General features: G+C 50.4%; 2 long non-coding RNA genes across 2 annotated transcripts in view; one reads left to right on the top strand and one right to left on the bottom strand.

Moving 5' to 3' along the window:
* Positions 1-21,642, top strand: part of LOC139789130 (uncharacterized) — a 331,076-nt gene that overhangs the window by 82,302 nt on the left and 227,132 nt on the right. The gene's annotated exons all lie outside the window — the stretch shown is intronic.
* On the bottom strand, positions 2,037-3,054 carry LOC139789131 (uncharacterized). Its single transcript, XR_011723051.1, has 2 exons — positions 2,953-3,054; positions 2,037-2,082 (listed from the first exon to the last, which is right to left on the bottom strand). It is a non-coding gene; the product is annotated as an uncharacterized lncRNA (long non-coding RNA).

Genomic DNA, 21,642 nt, shown 5'->3' on the forward strand with positions numbered 1-21,642 from the left:
GGTCTCTGCAGCTGGATGGTACAGCTCCTTTGCACCAGCTCCCCCCTCTTTTGCTTAGAGAACTGCTGCACACAGGAACAGCAGGAGTTTTCCTCTTTGCAAACAAAGCAAAGCAAAGCATGATAAAGTGTCATGGCCAATCCAACGCACTCCTCAACCATATGCTAAGTACGAGCTGCCCCTAAAGAGGTCTTTTCTACTTTTCTACAAGGGATAATCTTATGAGAAATGCTTTGGGTCAGGAGACACAAAAAGATGGACACAAACACGATGACAGAGTTGGCTAAGGAGGCAATGAGAGTGCTGAAATGTTTGTGAGCTTTGACTCGCTGAAGCTGAGAGCATCAGCATAGGTGAGAGGAATGGGAATGAACAAAGTGGAGTATTTAAAATGACAATATTTTTTACTATTTTAAGTCTGTAATTGTATTTCACATCAGTCATTAAACTTTTCTTGTCTCATTCCATTCCTCCACCCCACTGTTCGGGGGCAAGCGTTTTTAGTCATATAAATATTATAACTAGCATTAGAATTAGTGCTAGTATTATTTAATTGTACCTTACTGCAATAATTAACATATTGTTTTCTCAGTCCATAAATATTCTTATGCTTTCCTCCTACCCACTGTTGGATGGTATGTGAGTGAGTGGCTGCGTAGTGCTCAGTTCCTGGCTGGGGTTCAACTACAACAGTCTTTATTTGGGCACAATGTGGGGCATAAAGGGCTGAGATAATGACAGATCTGATCCGAGCATGTTAAAACAGATTAGTTCTAATTATTCCCTGTATGGTGACCATGTTGGTTGGTTTGGTCTCAGAGCTGTTCTTAGAGTTGTGGGATGTCACACCTTCCTTGTTCCTTGTTGTGCTGGCTGTCAGCTCTGGAGCCTGCTCAAGGGCATCACTGGGCTGTGCTGTGTGGCACTGATGGTGACAGTGACCTGGGATCTGCAGCCAGCATGACCATCTCCAACATACTTCGTGTGTCACCTCCTGCAGACAGTTAAAAATTACAGTCCTCACTGTTTTTCTTAGGGGAAAGTGGTGCAAGACACGTCTCCACGCTTCAGAGGTCCCAACCTCAAAGCATCCAAAGGATTCTCCAAAGAATTGCCCCCCAAGAGCCACGTGGGATTGCTCCATAGAACATTTGTATAATGTTATTGAGTATCTAATCAAGAAAAACAACCCAAAAATGGTATCGAACCACAGGCTAGTGTGTCACCACCCAGTTTTGCAGCCACAAACATCTGGACACTGAAGCGTAAAGACACATTTTTGGGCCTAAATCTCATCACTGAGGACTAGAGTAGAGTTTCTCCCCTGTGTGGATGAGACAATGCCTGATGAGATGAGAACTCCGGGCAAAGCCCTTCCCGCAGTCCGGACACTTGTAGGGATGTTCACCCCTATGTATCCGTAGGTGTTTGGAGGGGTTTGATCTGGCTGTGAAGCCCTTCCCACATTGGGGACACGTGTAGGGTTTTTCCCCAGTGTGGACATGTTGGTGACGCATCCAGGAGCTGCTATCGTTGAAGGTTTTCCCACAGTGAGTGCACGGATACAACTTCTCTCCTGTATGGATGAGGTTATGGCATGATAATGCAGAACTCTGGGTAAACTCCTTCCCACACTCGAGACACTTATAGGATCTCTCTCCTGTATGGATGCAGTGATGCTCTGATAAAGTGGAACTCCGGCTAAAGTCCTTCCCACACTCGGAACATTTAAAGGGTTTCTCACCCGTATGGATCCGTTGATGCTGGATAAACCTTTCCCGCAGTCAGGGCAGGTGGAGGACATGGTGCCTGTGTGATGGTGTCGCTGTTGGACCAGATCCGAGCTGTAGCTAAACCGTCTCCCGCAGTCAGGACATCTCTGGGGTCTCTCACCCTGATGGATTTTCTGATGGTGGATATGGGCCAAGGAGATCCTAAAGCTGTTCCCACACTTCTAACAGATTTCAAATTCTTCTCCTGGATGGATTCAATGATGTTTCACCAATGTCAAACTTTGAACAAAAGCTGTCTGATCCTTGGGGCACCCAGAGAGGTTTTTGCCCAGATGGAGTCACCCTGTGTCTGTGGAAGAAGCCATAGTGTGGTGACAAAGTAGGGGTGGGCTTTTTGTGGGGTGAGGGAAGCCAAAGCCTACATCAGACCTACTAGGGGTGAAAATGGAGTGTGAGGTGGAACGAGGAGGTTACCTATAGAGTTGAACACCAGCGGATCATACTTTACTTCATCTTTAGGAGCTACACTGTCACCCAAAACCCCAAAGGGAGAATTCAATGGGGCACAGGGTGCTGGGCTTGTGAGCCACTCCTGCCTTGAGTTGGGATCCCCCCATTGCACTGACACTCCATGAGATGATATAGGGCTCCCCCATTGCTTCCCACAACCCCTGGGGTGAATTAGGTGTCCTTACATGCCACACAACCACTCTGGTATGATTTTGGGTCCCCCATCATGGTACCAATTGCCCACCATGACCTGGGGGTTCCCCCATCACACCCACATCCAGGATGAGCTGTCATCGACTGGGATGAGTTGGGGTGTCCTGAGATGTTTTGGGAGTCCCCAGTTGGGCTCCTGATCTCTGGGTTTATTAAGTCCCCTGGCAGGATTCTGGGGTTGCCATCATTACCACTGGCTCCAGGATGATTTGAGGGTCCTCAATTGCAGCCCCCAAACACTCAGGATGACCTAGGGGTTCAGTATCACAGCCCCACCCTGGAATGAGTTGGGGGTCCACCAGGATCAGATTGGGGGAGACCCAATCACAGCTCCTCAACTCTCCATATGAGTTGAGTGGTTCCAATCCCACCGCACTCACCCCAGCGATGAGTATAGTTCCCCTCTCTCACCCATCCCCCTCCCCAATCTTGTGCTGCTCACCCCCAGTTTGTGCAGTATTGGGATAACCACCCCCCTCCCATCACCTCCCAGTACCTGCAGGGGGGGCACAGCCCAAGCCGGTGGGGAGGGGCGTGCGATGCTCCGGCAGTCACCAGTTGGGGGGGCCCGGCTGCGGGGCGGGGGGTGTGGGTGCAGCCCCAGGGGCAGTGGAGCGGACCTCCCTGGAGCTGCAGCTTGATCGCGGGAAGTGGCAGGGGGGAGGAAGAAAAGGTGGGGAGGGGCCTCGGGGGGGCAGGACCCGACCCGGGGGGGCGAGGTTGGAAGCATGCAGGAGGGGGGACACCAGGATTATGTCCTGAGGGGGTTGGGGACATCAGGCTTGTGGCATGGGTGGGGGGAGGGGACACATCACAGCTGGGTAGTGCTGACCCAACCTCAACAGAAAGCCCCCGGGCCCTGGAAAGAAGAGGCTGTTAATTCACTTCTTTCAGGTGTAAACTCAGAGGGACAATGGCCAATGTTGCCTATCATTAGGCGTGGCGACCTGGTTCTGTCCATCAGCTTACAGACACCAATGTGGTGGATAGAAAAATGCCGTTTATTCGCAGGTGATACAGCCTTATATATCTTAGGCTTACAGAGACATTCCTGTCCGCTTACATCACTATCTTACTACTGATAAGAGAAGGGGCCCTGTCTTCCCTTACAGCACCATATCTTCTGACCGCCAGGCCCTAGTGAAACAGAGAAGGATCTTAACAGATCAGTTCCTGTGGGAAAAGGAGAGGAGGCCAAGTTGTTTGTGTGAATTTACCTAATGTAGAATTAGAACTTGTGATCATAACACGTACAATTCAAGGCTAAACCGAGAAAGGACCAGGCAAACCAGTCCAAACTCGTAATTTTCCACTGTTTCAGTTAGAAGCAAAACAATTTTCCACTGTTACAGTGAAAAGCAAAACAAGGCCTAACGAAGCTAGCTTTCTGTCTGAGAAATAATTGGGAGTGTAAGTCTCGTTTTTAGAACAAGGCACTGCCAAGGCCAGGGAGGCGCCAGCTTGGCCCCAAAAGCATGTGAACATCTGCACAAGGAGAACATAAAGATGCCACAACCAGCAGATAAGAGAAAAGTTATGGCTGGGGTCCGATATCCATATAACAACATGAAGCCACCTGGAGTCAAGGGAGATAGAAGTTTAACCCTAAGAGGGACATATCCCTGAGAGGACGGCTCCGCCCAGACCCCGCCCAGACTCCACCTGGTTCCGCCCAGACTCCACCTGTTATGAATTTTATAATTACATGTCATAATCTTATGAATATGCATGTAAGGCTGTATAAATACCCTAACCCTACCCCCCTGACCCCTGGAACTCTCTGTCCAGCACGAGCTGGGAGTTCCCCGGATCCGCAAATAAATACCTTTGCTGTTTAAAGACTTAAAACTCTGTCTCTAAACAGTTTTATTAGGCCTTTTGGGCTTCACTAGCTAGGCCCTACCTGACTACATTTCCCCCCTCCCTATGCTCGACTAAGTTACTAATATCTAAACCTAAAAACAAGCTTAAACTAAACATACTGCAGGTATCGGTAATCCAGAAACTATCATGGACAAAACCATGCCGTTACACGTTGCTTCACCGAGGCTAAAGAGGTGGCTGGCCTCCTAGCCATCAGCGAGCAACATCTTCCGGTGTCAGTGTCAGACTGGCCAGGTCCGAGACTGCACACCAGGGGTCGTTTACTGTGATATCCCAGGATTACTGATATCCGCAACCACACTAATTCTAGAAGCATAAGCTTAGATTAACACACACGCATAACTAAAACTAGCTAAAACACAACAACCATAAAAAGTCATTTGTGATATTAGTAAAAAATCCGTGTAAAAAATATATATATCTAAAAAACACATATAAAAATATATACCAGAAACCTGAGTAAAAACATAAGGCACCGTGGACGGGTAGAAGTTAGTAACAGGGTGGAATTTGAGGTAGCTTAGGGATTGCTGGAGGCAACACTAATAACTAATACTAATAATAACTGATACTGTAAGTATATTCTTAAAGCAGCTGCCGGTGTTCTAGAAACATGATATTAACCGTCTCTAGCCGGCTTTTAACAAACGACACGATTCTGTTCAGAATGCAGGGTCCGAAAATCAATGTCATCACGATCATTGCGATCGGACCTATCAAGGTAGATATCAGGGTGGTCAACCACGGTGATTGGTTAAACCATGATTCGAACCATCCTTGTTGGGCTTCCCTATCTCTTTCTTGCTGAGCTAATCTTTCTCTCAGTTTCGCCATCGAGTCTCTAACTACTCCGGTGTGATCAGCATAAAAGCAACACTCCTCTTTCAAGGCAGCGCAGAGGCCCCCTTGATGCAAAAACAGGAGGTCCAGTCCTCGCCTGTTTTGTAAAACAACCTCAGAAAGCGAGGACACAGAATGCTCTAGAAAGGTCGTAGACTTCTCGATTTTCTCTAGGTCTTCATCGATGGCGGCTTGTAGTTGAGACAGGCCTCGCTGCTGGGTTGCCAGGGAGGCCACTCCTGTGGCCGTACCGGCTACTCCCAGGCCGAGCAGTGTCGCTATCGTTACGGCTGTCAGCACCTCTCTTTTTTGTAGACCAATGTCTGTTTTTTCCCATTGATAGTACATCTCTTCTTCTGGATGGTATAAGACCCCGGGAACAATCAAAATCTGCACACAAAAGTCAGTAGCGTGATTAAAAAGTTTAAGGGGCACACAGGGGGTTACTCCCAATTGATGGCAAATCCACATTCCGGGCACGGATGGAATTGCCCACTTATGGGTTTTAGCAAACACAACAACTTTTGCACAGACGGCACTGTCCCAGGTTGCCAGGGAGGTATTACCAAAACAAACCCCTTGGCCTCTGACTTGGTTCAGGGTAATACCCTTTCGCTGTGTGTTCCACCTGCATTGGGCTGGACTATCTTCCGATGAAATGGTAAAAGAAGCGTTGAGGGCAATACCCTCATAAAAGGGAGGATATACATCATAGCATAACCAACAAGAATTCGTGAGATTCGAGTTGGAGTGATTCAGAGATTGAAAAGTGGCATCTAGCACGCTAAAAAATGGCTTGCCAGGCGTGTGGTGGGGGTCCTCAATTGGTTTTTTTTAGGGAACTATCTGCTTAGTTAACAGAGGACTGGTTGGAATGGGGGTAGGGGTTGGCGAACTGTCTTTTCTTAGCTGGTTATCGTTTTTAATTACAATATTGGGACCAACCGCTGCACTGCTCTTAATTTCTTGTTTTTTGATAAAGAACAGTCCCCCCCTATCTCCGCCATTCTCCCAGTATCTAAAACCCCACGTTTTGCCGATTGTCGACCCCAGGTCATTCTCGTTGGTTACGTTCAACATAAGATATTTGCACCACACTTTGCTTCTAAGCTTTGCCCACACCCCACGACTGGGACCCCGCTGCGGTTTAATTATGCGTCTGGCGCAATTATGAGGCCCCCATTGTAACTTTAAGTATTTGTCTGGTCCTGCACCTGGTGCCCAGTCAGAGGCTATGGTCTCACATCCCCAATAGGAACAATAGTATTGATCAGGGGCATTACAATAAGATCTGCCAGGATTGGAGCTAGGGCACATATAGTACATTACGTGACCCAAACAAGGGTCTGTGGGGACTAAATCGCAGGGGGATATCTGAAATCTAGGGGTCCCTGAGGTGACGACTTTTCGCAGTATTGTCTGATCCTCCCATCTTCCCAGCACCCATTCCCATGGTTGATGTTCATACAGACCGCTAGACGGCGTTACGAGCCCCAAGAGTAAGATTACACAGAAGCATCGCGGCCCCCCCCCCCCCCTGCGGGGGCTGTTTCGCCGTTGTTTGAATTCTGTCGGCACAGAAGTCTCAGGTGCGGCGGAAGTCTCAGGAGCGGCTGGACGCTTGTCAACTGGTCGTCCTCTCTTGCCACCGGGACGTACGGGTTAAGAGGGCGTCCAATGAAATAGTCCTGTGGACAACAACTCACAGTTTTCATTAGTTTTATTCTGGAGGTCTGGTTTAATAGACTTAAGCGGGCACCATTTAACTCTGCCGTCTTTTTTGACAGTGGCATACCCTCGCCCTGTCAAGACTAGTCTCCACCCATGTTCCCATTCTCCCAGCTCATCTCTAATTATGACCAGTGGGCCTTCTTCTAGTGCTCTGGTGGCCCAATGTTTTTGGGTGGGACTATTCACCTCCTCCCCCCTGGGGAATTGATTTAGTGCTAACAGGGCGGTCGCTAGTAGGCGTGCTTGGTCTCCCGAGGGAATGGCATTGATAAAGCCTTCTGTTTTTGCTAATACCTCTAATTTAGATTTTAGGGTTTGGTTTGCCCGTTCCACTATGGCTTGCCCCGTGCTGTTATACGGGATGCCACGTATTAGGGTAATGCCCCATTTCAGAGCAAATGCTTTGACTGATTTTGACGTAAAATTCGGACCATTGTGCGTTTTAATCTGATTAGGGACACCGAGCCACACCATAGCTGACAACCAGTGCTGAATGGTTGCTTTGGAATCAGTCTTGAGGTGTTGAGTGGCTACAATCACCCCGCTATATGTGTCTACAGTCACTGCTAGCCACGCTCGTGGTTTCAGCAACTGGCAGAGTGTGAAATCTGTTTGCCACACCTCGGAGGCTTTAAGGCCTCTGGGGTTTACCCCACTAGACCACAGCTGTGCTTTCTGACAATGGGGACATGTGGCTACTATATGTTTCACGTCCGTGGCTGAAACCCCGCATCTCTTTGCTAGCGCTTTAGCTCCGATGTGGAGGGACTCGTGTAGCTGCCGGGCATCTCTTAGTGTCCACAGTCCTTTTGCAGCTGCGTCTGCTTTCTCATTACCGGCTTGAAAAAACCCTTTAACTGGACTGTGGCTGTTGACGTGGATGACCGATATGGTACCTTTTCGGGAAAAAAGCGCTTCTTCTAGCATTAGAGCTGCTGCAGATGTTGACACACTGGGCCCTGACATGGCCAAGCAAAGTTTGGCTGCAAACATCGAATCAGTCACTATGTTGAGATGTTCTGTTGGGAACAGTCCGCACGCTAACACTACAGCCGTCGCTTCTAGCTGCTGGACTGAAAGGGCAGGATCAGTCATCTTAATGCAGTGCCATTCTTCTCCTGCTTGCCATACTGCTGCCGCGGTTGAAGTCGCTGAAGATGTGTCCGTGAAGACTGTTGGTCCCGATTGGGGTCGGTCCATGATCTTTTGTGGAAGGTCAATGTCAACTACTGCTAACATTTGGGTCCAGGGGGGCTTTGTAGCATATCGGACTTCGCCGCCGAATCCGACGAGAGCTATGGCCAAATACTCTGACATCGCCACAGATTGCGTTGGGAGTTGTTTGCGGAAAGGTAGATATATCCTAGCGGGTTCAATGCCTAGGTGTCTTAGGGCGAGTTTTCTGCCTTTCATGATGAGGTTGCCAAGGCACTCGACTCCTGGAGAGAAGGCACGTGATGATTTTCCTAGGACTATCCATTGTATTGGTTGGGCTTTTTCAGGGGGGCCCTGAGCCAGTGCTCCTATTCCCCCCCCTTTTGTAAAGTGCACGTACAGATCAAGTGGTATATTTGGGTTCCATCTGGCGAGCGTACTTGACCACACCTGTCGCTCAATGAAGTCAAGAGAGTTCATTGCTTCTGTCGTCAAAGTCTTCTGCTCCCATGGATTTCTTCCTTTCAAAAGATCGTACAGGGGGACCATGGTTTCAGGAGGGATCAGGATAATATTGCGAAGCCATTGCAAAGACCCCACTAATTGTTGCATATCGTGGAGTGTTTTGATGTTCCGACGGATTTTCATTTGAGGGGGGTTTACGTAGGAGCTTGTAATCTCTACTCCCAAGAAACTCACACATGGGCCTCTTTTGATCTTTGCGCTCGCAATTTCAAACCCATTTGTTTTTAGAGTTTCTGAAACCGCTGACACCAACTGGTCCACCTGACTTCCTGATGGTGCAGCGATCAAAATATCATCCATGTATTGAATGATAGCCGCAGTCGGGTCACTGCGTCGAACCGGTGCCAGTGCTCGGTCCACTGTGATCTGGCAGATAGTTGGTGAGTTGACCATTCCTTGGGGCAGCACTTTCCACTGGAAGCGTAGGTTGGGGCGTTGGCTGTTTGGGAACACGACAGAAAAAGCGAACTGTTCTTTGTCCTCCTCGTGCAAGGGTATCGAAAAGAAACTGTCCTTAATATCAAGGACAGCACAAGGTTGTCCCTCTGGTATCATAGAGTTCATAGGCAGCAATGTTTGGACGGGACCCATTGGTTGAATTCTCTTGTTCACTTTGCGCAGATCATGGAGGAGACGAAACCCCTCACCAGTTCGTTTGGGTATTACAAAAGCTGGAGTGTTCCACGGGCTTGTGGAGGGCTTTATATGGCCTCGTCGTAGTTCGCGGTCGATTAGTTCAAGGAGAGCGTCCATTCGAGGCTTTGATAGGGGCCACTGCTCGACCCACACCGGGTCGGACGACTTCCACGTCAATCTAATTGGTGGGAGTGGGTATGCGGCAGTGGCCCTTAGGGTAAATTTGTCACCCTGGCTTTTAATAGGACTAGAGCATCTCTTCCTAGCAATGGTGGGACTCCTGGCATGACATATGGAAAAAGAGTGATAGTCTTCTCTGGCCCCTTTTCAGTGTGAAGTGTGATTGCTACCAACTGGGCACTCTTCCGAGCTCGGGTTAGTCCCCCGACTCCACCCACCATGGGGGCATCTACCAACTCCCAGCGTGAAGGCCAATTCGTCTCAGAAATAACTGTAACATCTGCTCCAGTGTCAATCAAAAAGGGGATACTAACGGTGGTTTCATTTGGGATATTATAGAGAGAACAGATCCCCCACACCACTGGCGGGTTGTCACATTTTACTGCCAAGGCCACCTTGGGGTCTCTCCCCCGGGGGGTGGTCCTTGCTGTCCCTGAGAAGAAGGCGGATTCGGCTGGGCCGTCGGTTGGACCATGAAGTTGGTCACCTCTCGAGGGGGCGGCGGGTTCGGGGGTGCCCCACCCCATCCAGGGTTGGCACAGCTGGGTGGCAGGTTCGGGGGTGCCCCACCCCATCCGGGGTTGGCACAGCTGGGCCGCCCCATGTTCCAGGTGGGAGAGGATCGCACGCGACCCGGATGTCCTCTCCCCGCCCCGTTTCCCTGGTTTTTAGCTCTGCAGTCCTTAGCAGAATGTCCTTTCTTTCCACAGGTCCAACACGGTCCTCTAGGTCGGTTCTTGGGTGGGGGAGGCGCTGTTGGTGGGCCTTCCAACCGAGGGCAGGTTGCTGCAACGTGGCCCGTCTGGCCGCATTTAAAACATGCCATCACGGCAGTCGATGCGCGGGCAGCCGTATGAATTGGAGCTAGATGCTCTTCATTTACAACATGCTTAATCATGTTCGCGAGACTTGACCCCACCGGCAGTGATCTTAAGATATCTCTGGTTTTTGAATTACATTGTTGAATTACATTTTGAATTACATTGTTGGTCGTCTGCGACGACCGGGCCTTTTGCCTCTGCGGGCAGGGACAAAGAATCAACCGCTGCTTGGAGGCAATCCACAAAACTTATAAAGCTCTCCTTTTCATCTTGCTTTATTGTGGCCCATGGCAATGACTTGATAATAACTCTGGAGGCTGTGCGAATAGCTGCTCTGGCTGCACGGGTAGTTGTCATAACTTCGTGGGCCCGCAGGCCTATGGCTTGTGCCTGAGGGGTAATCATTGCTGGGTCTGTACCCATTAGTCGCTGTAGGTTGGAGCCATGTAATGGGTGATCCGCCCCAGTTACTTGGGCTAGTCTTTTCATGCAGTTTTCTTCCCAATCTTGTTTAAATACAATCATACCTGCCCCATCAAACATCAGTCTGCAAACGTATTTTATATCATACGGGAGCATGTCATCCCCTCCAAAAACCCCATCTATGAGGGTGGAGACCATAGCGGAATTAAGCCCTTTGTCCGCGATTGCTTTAACAATTGCCTGTACAGCCTTAGGGTTTACCGGCGTATAGCTCCTCTGTCCCCCATCCGCCACCTGGACCGGGAACACTCCTATGTCTGGGACCAAATTCTGCATTTCCTCCCAGTTCGTGAGAGGAATCTTTTTAATTTGCGGTTCCTCTATATTGTGGACGGGGATGTTTTTGCTTTTAACCCTATCTGCCGCTGTTTCTTCCTTCTCTGAATTTGACTCAGTAGCGGACGACTCGTCCGAACTAATAGTTGATCCGGAACCGGAACTCGACTGACTGGTTATTTCCGGACTCCGGTACTTTTTTCTCGAGCCCCGGTCCCGCCTACTCCCTTTGCGGGTGGGCGGGCTCTGGCCCCGCCTACTCGCTTTGCGGGTGGGCCTGCTACTCGCGGGGGTGCTTGCCCTATGGGGGCATTTTTCCAGATGGCTGCTCTAGTTGATCCTCAGCCCCTCACTCGCGCTCCCCTCCCCCTCCCGGCCGCCCCCACCATTTTTAACCCTCTCATTCTCCTCCCCCTTCCTTGGGCATGCTGGTGCTGGTTCCGGCGCTTCCTTTTTGTTCCCGCCGGGGGCATCTACGCCCCGCCCTTCCCCTTGCCACTCGGCGCCATCATGGGGTGCATGAGGGGGCGGTCTAACCGAGATATTTTCGGACTCTGATTTCCCCGCGGTGCTCCTGGCCTCCTCGGTTAGCCCGTCCCAGAAGGATTTCGCTTGATTCTGTTCCTCCGCAAGGGGGGTGGAGTTCGGAGATTCGGGGCGGCGAGACGGGGATTTGGGAGGCGTGTCGCCTTCCCGCGATTCTTTAGGCTAGGCAGAATTGCCGCTGTCTGGAGGGTGCGGGGTCTGCGTGGCTGCCCCGACTCCCAATTTCGGTATGGCCAACAAACAGTCCCTTGCCGCCCTCCAGGTCTCCTGCTCTTGCATGGCCTTCTGCAGAGCCTGTATGACTTTCCCCCACGATTTAAGATTTTTCCCACTACCCGAGGACATCGTCTCCTCGGCTAACGCTTTAGTACATCTATCCCACACCTCAGGGTGGAGAATATCCACCGGCTGGTCAATGACCCCGGTCTGTAAAAGTCTCGCAACCGCGAGTGTAAAATCTTTGGGCTTACAATCAACCCCCCGCTGCTTATGTATTTGGGATACGACCTTAACAAGGGCTTCCATCCTCCTTGTTGGTCTTGGTCGGGAGCGTCCTTTTCTTCCCTTGACCTCCCCTGCCGAGCTGGTCCTGCAGGTCCGGCCACCGTTCACTCTATTCTAGACAAGTTCCCGGGTTTCGGCACCACTTGTTGCCTATCATTAGGCGTGGCAACCTGGTTCTGTCCATCAGCTTACAGACACCAATGTGGTGTATAGCAAAATGCCATTTATTCACAGGTGATACAGCCTTATATATCTTAGGCTTACAGAGACATTCCTGTCCGCTTACATCACTATCTTACTACTGATAAGAGAAGGGGCCCTGTCTTCCCGTACAGCACGATATCTTCCGACCGCCAGGCCCTAGCTAGGCCCTACCTGACTACAGGCCAACACAGTGGTTACTGCCCTGGAGGTTCTTCCTTCTCCTTCATTTCCATTTCACATTCAGCTTGTTTCTGCTCATGGAACAGAATTAATTTTGAAATTATTTTTCCTGTTCAGAGCACCTCGAGTTTTGGGAAGCTGCAGAGTCCAACTGATAGAACAAGAGAGATCAGAGGCATTGGGTTGTGGGGCCAGGACTGGAACTGTGGCAGCTTCCAGCAGCTTCTCACAGGAGCCACCCCTGTGGCCCCCCCCTGCTTCCAAAACACCACTGCACTAAACCAAGACAGTTTAAAACTTGAAGAGAGGATTTTTAGATTAGATATTAGGAAGAAATTCTTTACCATAAGGGCTGTAAGGCACAGGAACAGGTGTTCCACAGGAGCTGCAGATGCCCTCTCCCTGGAAGTGATAAGGGCCAGGTTGGAGGGGGCCTGGATCAATCTGATCTAGTGGGAGGTGTTCCTGCCCATGCAAGGGGGTTGCAATTAGTTGATCTTTAAGGTCCCTTCCAACTCAAACCATTCTATGATTCTATGATTGGTTAACTGGTTTCTCAGTCCTGTTTAAAATGGCAATGCTCAAAAATGTCACTCAAAGAGTCAGGTGCTTTTTGCTAGCAGGGGTCCCTCTAGCCTACGGGTCTGTATTTAAGTATGGTAATAGCTCATTAATATGTGAATACAATTAATATCATTACTGAGTGGTTTTCTACCCAGTGCTCAAGGCTGTGACCAAGATAATTGTGGGGAGCTGTGGGGATTGCTCTTTCCCATTACTCCCATCTCTCTTGCAGGTATCTTGCAGGTCTGTCTCAAGGCCAGGCTGTTGCCTACTTGGGATGTTTTTTTCCAAGAATTAGAACCTGGGTTTTGTCTAATTCTTACTGTTTCACTGCTATGTGAGCCCTATTATTCTTCTGTGTCTCTCTCTCATTCTTTTTTATGTGATTTCCCCCCCAATTTTTATTTCTTTCCATTATTAAATGCCATCAGGGCTGTGTGGTCTGTGCTCCCCTCTCCACTGTCTCCTGCTTCCCTGTCACTTGTATGGGGGGGATCCTCATCTCCCCTCCATCCCCCTGGCACCAGGCTGGCCTCGCTCTGCCTGCTGCCCAGAGGTGCCTGGCTCTCCTGTCCCTGACCTGGGCTCTCCCTGCTCCCAGGCTGGGCTTGGCTCTTTCCGCTCCTGCCTGGGCTCCGGGCCTCCCCGCATCCCGCTGCAGCTCCCCTTGCTCCCCAGAGGGGCCACCTTGAAACAGAGGAAGACCCTGACAGGATTAACTCCTGTAATTTTCCACTGAAACAGTGTGAACAAAACAAGGCCCTAAGGAGGCTAACTTCTGTCTCGAAGATAATTAAAAGTGTAGGTCCTGTTCTTAAAACAAGACACTGCCAAGGCTAACTAGGCACCAAAGGAATGTGAACATCTCCACAAAAAGAACATAAAGATGTCACAACCAGCAGATAAGGGGAAAGTTATGGCTAGGGTCTGATATCGCCTTGTAACAATATAATGAAGTCAGTGAAATCAAGAAAGGTAAAAAGTTCAACCCTGAGGAAGACTTCGTTACTTCATCTGAAGACCGCCAGAGACCCCGAGACATATCCCCAAAAGACGACTCCACCCAGGCTTCGCCCAGACTCCACCCAGACTCTGCCCAGACTCCGCCTGTTATGAATATTATAATTACATGTTGCAATCTTATGACTATGCATGTAAGGAGGTTGCAACCTCCCCTTTTAACTGTATAAATAACCTAACCCTTTTACCTGACTGGTGGAACTCTTTGTCCAGCGTGAGCTGGGAGTTCCCCGGATCCGAAAATAAATACCTGTAGGCAGCAAGTGCCCAGACGGTGCCCCCCCCGCCTGTGCCCAGCTGGGGCTAGCCCAGGCACGCATGCCCGGGTTCGGTAGGTGTGGTTTCCGGGAAGAATTCCAGAACCGGACGGATCAAAGTTAGCTCCTGGTACCATCCGAGCCAGCACTAGCTCGACTGACTCCCACGGCGAGACTCATCCCACGCAACATCTGGTGGAGAATGCGAGCATTAATTTCGGTCTAAACTGTCTCCCCGAGCGTTTTGTCCGAAAGTGACCCTTCTCTACAGACCGTCCGATACCCCGAAAAATTCGGGTAAGAGAAACTTTTTCTTCTCTTCAACACCGTTATCAGTAAATCTGACGATGGGCTCCTATGTGAGCAAAACTACCGGCACCGCCGTTGCCGATCAGATTACAACCCAGGCGGAAACGCAGGAAAACCTCCGCTACCCGAGTCCCGAAACGGCCTGGGACCTGTGGGGGGAGACGTACAACGTGCTGGCAAGTTTCCACTATAAGGAGGCCAACGGCGACATTATTGGTGCGGACAACACCTGGCGAACCGTTTGCAATCTATTAGCCTGCTTGAAAGCCGAAGTAGAAGTGGCAATGGCCACCGCCGCGGCCCCATTACAAAAAACCGAGGTATTTCCCCTGAAGGAAATGCCCACAGTAACCCCCTCGGCACCCCCCTTCGAAGGGGAGGAGCCCGGGAGGGCGCCGAGTGTAGCTCCGTCGGCGCCGCACCCCGAGGGGGGGGAGCCCGGGACAGTGCCGAGAGCAACTCCGTCGGCACCACCCCTGGAGGAAGTCGAAACACCGGAAAATGATGGGGCGGAAACCGCGGCTGGCGGCACCCCCGGCTGCCGCGGAGAGCTACCCCCGATGCCACCCCCGGCCCCACGGAAGGCTGCGAAGATAAAAGCAGCCCCTAAACTAAAGTGGCTGTACGAGGGAATCCTTAACCCCAAGCTCTTTATGTTTCTACTCCTGCTCCTTGTCTCTGGTCCTCCTGCCATACACTGCTGGGAAAAGCCCAGCTCCATCATCCTGTTGATCACCCCCAGGAGCCTGCAGGCTTCGCAGATGATGCCTTTAACCCTCAGCTTCTGCGGCTTCGTCGTCTTCACCAACCTCTCCCGACAGACCAGTACCACCGGCCCTGAACGACGAGGCACCTCGCAACTAAGATCTTTGCGTATTTGTCATCTTTTCCCCGATAAAGACCTAAAAAAAAAAAAAAAAAAAAAAGGGGGGAAATGTAGGCAGCAAGTGCCCAGACGGTGCCCCCCCCGCCTGTGCCCAGCTGGGGCTAGCCCAGGCACGCATGCCCGGGTTCGGTAGGTGTGGTTTCCGGGAAGAATTCCAGAACCGGACGGATCAAAGTTAGCTCCTGGTACTATCAGAGCCAGCACTAGCTCGACTGACTCCCACGGCGAGACTCATCCCACGCAACAAATACCTTTGCTGTTTAAAGGCTTAAAATTCTGTCTCTAAACAGTTTTGTAGGCCTTTTTGGGCCTCAACCTCTCCTCGCTCCTTGGCCAGGCCAAGCTCAAGAGTGTCTGGGTACAGGCTTGAGCCGCTGCCCCATGTCCTGCAGCATCCCGGCCGCCTGCTACAGGTACCAGAGCTCCCTGCCAGCGTCCAGCCCGGTGCGGCGCCAGATGCTGTGGTCCAGCTGCTGGCGGCTGAAGTCCCAGCGCTGGCCCGCCGTGCCACCAGCCCTGCCACCCCCCCAGGCCTCCATGGTGATCTGCACCCAGGCAGGGACACAGGGACACCCTGAGGGCCAGACGCAGGGCAGTGGAGAGGAGCCAGGGAGGTGCTGGCCCTTCTTCCCCCTGCGTGTTCTCATGCACAGCGCTTGCTGGAAGGGCAGGGGTCCCAATGTTCTAAACCCCCGACCCCTCCCGAGACCCCCATCATCCCCTGGGGCCCCCTCAGGGCCCGTCTTGGTCTTCCCCCAGCATCTCAGATCCTTTCAACATTTGCATGTGCAAAAGTGCCACATCAGCACCTGCCAAGGGGGGTGTGGGGACTGTGTGCAGAAAGGGGAAAGGGTGTGCAAGGGCCAAGGGGCGTGCAAGGGCCAAGGGACATGCAAGGGCATGCACACAAAGCCACCTGCAAAGGCCACGTCTGCAGCAGGGCAGGGGTGTGCAGAGGCCCTGTGTGCAAAGCCGAGGGGCAGTGCACAGCTCAGGTGTGCACAGCTGCGCACCAGAGCCACGTGTGCCAGAGACGAGGCGTGAAAGAGGCACGCAGCCGCAGGTAAAGGCCCAATGTGTGCCGGGGTGTGCAGGGACCGGCTGTGCCTGCCAGGGCTCTACAAGGTTGCTCACCACTCTTCACCTGGGAGCTGCTGAAGGACTGCTTGTTGATGTCCTTCAGCTGCTCCGTCAGGTGCACAGCTCAGGCAGTGCCACAGCGTGGCTCCTGCCCTTCTGAAGGTGGAGTCCTTCAGCCCCGAGGCCGCCACGTTGGTGCTGCCCATGGTCTTCATCTGCTCCAGCTGACGGTGCTTCTGCTCACTGAAGATCTGCTGTGGGGATGGGAGGGGAAACATTAGTCCTCCTCTCTGGGGCGCTGGGGACACCACCTTGTATGGAAATAGCAAAAATAATTGAGATTGAATCCTTGTATATCAAATATAATTGACATTCTATCATTGTATTAATCATTAAAAACATAATTCATATAAAAAAAAAAATTACTTGATGCTTTGAAAGAGAGGATGTTAAAGAAACCCTGCCAACCACACCCTGGACCCTGGCCCAGTCCTGGACAAGGGTGGTCAGGAGATTACCCAGATGTTTCCACATAGTGTAATATGCAGAGTCCTCCTGACTTTGAGGGCTCAGACTTTTCCCCCCCACCTCCCTGACCCCCAGAGGCTTTTGAGCACCCGCCCTAATAAACGAGCTCTGTCAGGCTCATTCATATCTTGACATACTTTGATTTTTTTGTCCTGACTTTGACTTCTGGAGATATGTCTTCATTCTTCTCTCAGTATCTGAGGTTCATGCAATGAGCCTCAGAAGTCATACAGAGCTGTTTATCTTTTTGTAATATCCTTTACATCTTCAAGACCTGAAGAGCTCATTGGCATGTTAATTTTTCTTGGTGGAGTTAAGGACGAAGTTTTCAAAGTGAGAGGAGAGGGTCTAGCAGCATTCTCCAAGTGATAATGATCCAGAGGGTCTCCTAAAAATCTCTGCACCTGAAGGAAAATGATAGAAAAGTGGAAAATCTCCCTTATGAGGGAATGCTGAGAGTGCTGGGGCTCTTCAGCTTGAAGAACGGGAGATGGAAGAGAGACCTCATTCATGTTTACAAATACACAAATGGAGAGAGCCAAGAGGATGGTGCCAGGCTCTTCTCCGTTATGCCCAATGATAGGACAAGAGGCAACAGACAGAAGCTTGAGCATAGGAGGTTTCATATAAACACAAGGAGAAAATTTTTTTGCTGTGAGGGTGACAGAGCACTGGCACAGGCTGTTCAGGGAGGTCGTGAAGTCTCCTTCTCTGGGGACATTCAAAACCCACCAGGAATTGTTCCTAGGTGATCCTGCTCTGGCAGCGGGGTTGGACTCAATGATCTTTCAAGGTCCCTTCCAACCCCTAACTTTCTGTGAGTCTGTGATTTTCTACCCAGCACTCAAGGCAGTGACCAAGATAAGTTGTGGGGAGTTGTGGGGAGTGCTCCTTCCCATCACTCTCATCTGTCTTGCAGGTATCTTGCAGGCCTGTCTCAAGGCCAGGCTGTTGCCCACTTGGGATATTTTTTTCCGAAATTACAACCTGTTTTTCTCTAATTCTCACTGTTTCACTGCTATGTGAACCCTATTTTTATTCTGCATCTCTACCTTGTTCCCTTTTATGTGATCTTTCACCAAATGTGACTTTTTGCATAACTTTTACTTCTTTCAGTTAATAAATGACATCAGGACTGTATGATCGGTGCTACCCTGTCCACTGGTTCCTGATGCCCCCCTGGGGGGGTTGTGCTTCCACTACCTTTTAATTCAAGATCAAATTAAAACTCAGTCTCAGAAGCCATAGATTCACTCCAAATTCACTCCAGGCCTGTCAGCCTGACCTCAGTGCCTGGCAGGGTTATGGAACAGATCATCCTCAGTGTAATCACGCAGCACCTGCAGGATGGACAGGGGATTAGACCCAGCCAGCACGGGTTTAGGAAGGGCAGGTCCTGTCTGACCAACCTGATCTCCTTTTATGATCAGGTGACCCGCCTGGTGGATGAGGGGAAGGCTGTGGATGTGGTCTATCTGGACTTCAGCAAGGCCTTTGACACCGTCTCCCACAGCATTCTCCTCAGAAAGCTGGCAGCCCACAGCTTGGACAAGCGTACTCTGCACTGGGTTAGGAATTGGCTGGAGGGCCGGGCCCAGAGAGTGGTGCTGAAGGGGCTGCATCCAGTTGGCGGCCGGTCACCAGTGGTGTCCCCCAGGGATCAGTGCTGGGCCCAGTTCTGTTTAATATCTTCATTGACGACTTGGATGAGGGGATTGAGTCCATCATCAGCAAATTTGCAGATGACACCAAGCTGGGGGGGAGTGTCGATCAGCTGGAAGGCAGGAGGGCTCTGCAGAGGGACCTGGACAGACTGGAGAGATGGGCTGATTCCAATGGGATGAGGTTCAACAAGGCCAAGTGCCGGGTCCTGCACTTTGGCCACAACAACCCCATGCAGCGCTACAGGCTGGGCACAGAGTGGTTGGAGAGCAGCCAGGCAGAAAGGGACCTGGGAGTCTGGATTGCCAGGAAGCTGAACATGAGCCAGCAGTGTGCCCAGGTAGCCAAGAAGGCCAATGGCATCCTGGCCTGTATCAGGAACAGCGTGACCAGCAGGTCCAAGGAGGTGATTCTGCCCCTGTACTCAGCCCTGGTGAGGCCTCACCTCGAGTACTGTGTTCAGTTCTGGGCCCCTCAGTTCAAGAAGGATATTGAGGTCCTCGAACAGGTCCAAAGGAGGGCAACCAGGCTGGTGAAGGGACTCGAACACAGATCCTATGAGGAGAGGCTGAGGGAGCTGGGGCTGTTCAACCTGGAGAAGAGGAGGCTCAGGGGAGACCTCATTGCTCTCTACAACTACCTGAAAGGAGGTTGGATCCAGGTGGGGATTGGTCTCTTTTCCCAGGCAGCTCTCAGTAAGACAAGAGGGCATGGTCTTAAATTGTGCCGGGGGAAGTTCAGATTGGATATTAGAAAGAATTTTTTCACGGAAAGGGTGATCAGACATTGGAACGGGCTGCCCAGGGAGGTAGTGGACTCTTCGTCCCTGGAGACATTTAAAAAGAGACTGGATGTGGCACTCAGTGCCATGGTCTAGTGACTGCAGCGGTAGTTAATCAAGGGTTGGACTCAATGATCTCTGAGGTCCCTTCCAACCCAGCCTATTCTATGATTCTATGATTCTATGATTCAAATATTTCCTCCATGTTCCTTGGGATCCCCAAATCCAGGTTCTTCACCTGGATGGTTCAAAAACCAATCCCCACCCAGAGAAGAGATATTTGATTTATTAAGTTCTGCACAGAAAAGATGCCAGGAAATATTTCCCCAAAGCCTGAGGCCTTTGGAGAAGACATTAGGGCTTGCTATGCAGACCAAAGACAAAGAAGAACCTTCAGGGCAGTAAAGGCTGCCTTGGTCATTGTCCTCCTGACTTACACCTGAAAGCACTGATTCAACAGCTTCTTATCTCCAGGCTCCCAGGTCTTTGTTTTGTGATCAGGTCAGGAAGTGTGTCCTCCCATTCCCTCCTCCTCACCCTCATGACACCAGCCCTTCAAGTTTATAAGCCTAGAATAACCTCTGTGGCTGTTAACCCTTTTCTTTCAATAACAAATCCCCCCTTTGGGACTCATGGGTGTATTTTACACAGCCCATAACCTTCACTTTTGTTCTTTTAGAACCATGAATCAGAGACTGGTTTGTGTTTGAGGAGATCTGAAAGATCATCTAGTTCTAACCCCTGCATGGGCAGGGGCATCTCCCACTTGACCAGGATGCTCTACGCCAAATCCAACCTGGCCTTGAACACTTCCAGGGATGGGGCAGCCAGAGGTGCTCTGAGCAACCTGGGCCAGTGTCTCATCTCCCTCACAGCGAAGAATTTCTTCTTCATATCTCAAGTCAATTGCCCCTCTTCAAATCTGAAACCATTCCTCCCTTGTCTGGTCACTCCAAGCCCTTGACACAAGTCCCTCCTCATGACTCCTCATTTGATGATTCTGTATTAAAATGTGTAACTCTTGGAAGTGATGAAGGGGGTGTAAGGTGATCATTCCTAAATCTCACACCACTTTGGACAAGCCTTGCCATTTAGAAAGTTTTTAATCACTGGAAAAACCCTTGGAGGGGAAAGGGAAGAAGGAATGAATCCCCGAGGGTTGCAATGAAAAATGATTTAATAGCGTAATAACAATAATAATGAGTTACAATTAATGATGATTACAATGGCTCCAGTGGAAAGGTGATGGCCACAGCAAGTGGAGGAGGAGGTCCCAGGTATGGGAACATTGTCTGGTAGTGTTATAAATGACCGAGACTCAATATTCTGTTAATGGCTTAATTTAATTAATAAAATTGCAATAAGCAAAACAGCACTGGGTGCATGGGGAGTCTCCGCTCCACTCACACGCACCAATCTAAAACTCTAGGATTACCTTTTATTGATTACAATTCTATGAATATTCAAAAGGAGGTGGGTTTACATACATATTCATAGGGATTACATTGTGACATTATACTGTTCATGATAGGTGGAGTCTGGGAGGAGTGTAGGCGGAGTCTAGGCGGAGTCCTCTTTTGGGGAGATATCCGGGGGTCGTCAGGGGGTCTTTGGATGAAGTAAGAAGTCTTCCTCAAGCTTGAACTTTTTTACCTTTCTTGATTTTGCTGACTTCATTATATTGTTACAGGGCGATATCAGACCCTAGCCATAATTTTCCCCTTATCTGTTGGCTGTGACATCTTTATGTTCTCTGTTAAAAACACTGACTTCTACGGCAGTTTCTTTTTATGTGCCCCTTCTGTTTGCAATAGTAACATTCTATCTCTTTATTCACAGCAGGGGGTGTATTCCTCCTAGGTGGCCTCGGGTGGTTCCCGGTTCCTCTCGGTCTAGGGGAAGGTCTGATCTCTGTACTGCTGTGACCAAGAGCCGTGCCTGCCGCTTTTGTTGCTCCTCGTCCCTCCTTACATAAACCTTTTGAGCTTCTCTCAGGAGCTCATCCAGACCCTTATCTTGCCAGTCCTCAATTTTTTCCAACTTTTTCCTTATATCACTCCAAGATTTTGCCACAAACTGGGTTTTTAGCAAAGCCTGCCCTAAGGACGTATCAGGGTCCAAGCCTGAGTACAGC

The sequence above is a fragment of the Heliangelus exortis genome, chromosome W (assembly GCF_036169615.1).
Source record: "Heliangelus exortis chromosome W, bHelExo1.hap1, whole genome shotgun sequence".
NCBI lineage: Eukaryota > Metazoa > Chordata > Aves > Apodiformes > Trochilidae > Heliangelus > Heliangelus exortis.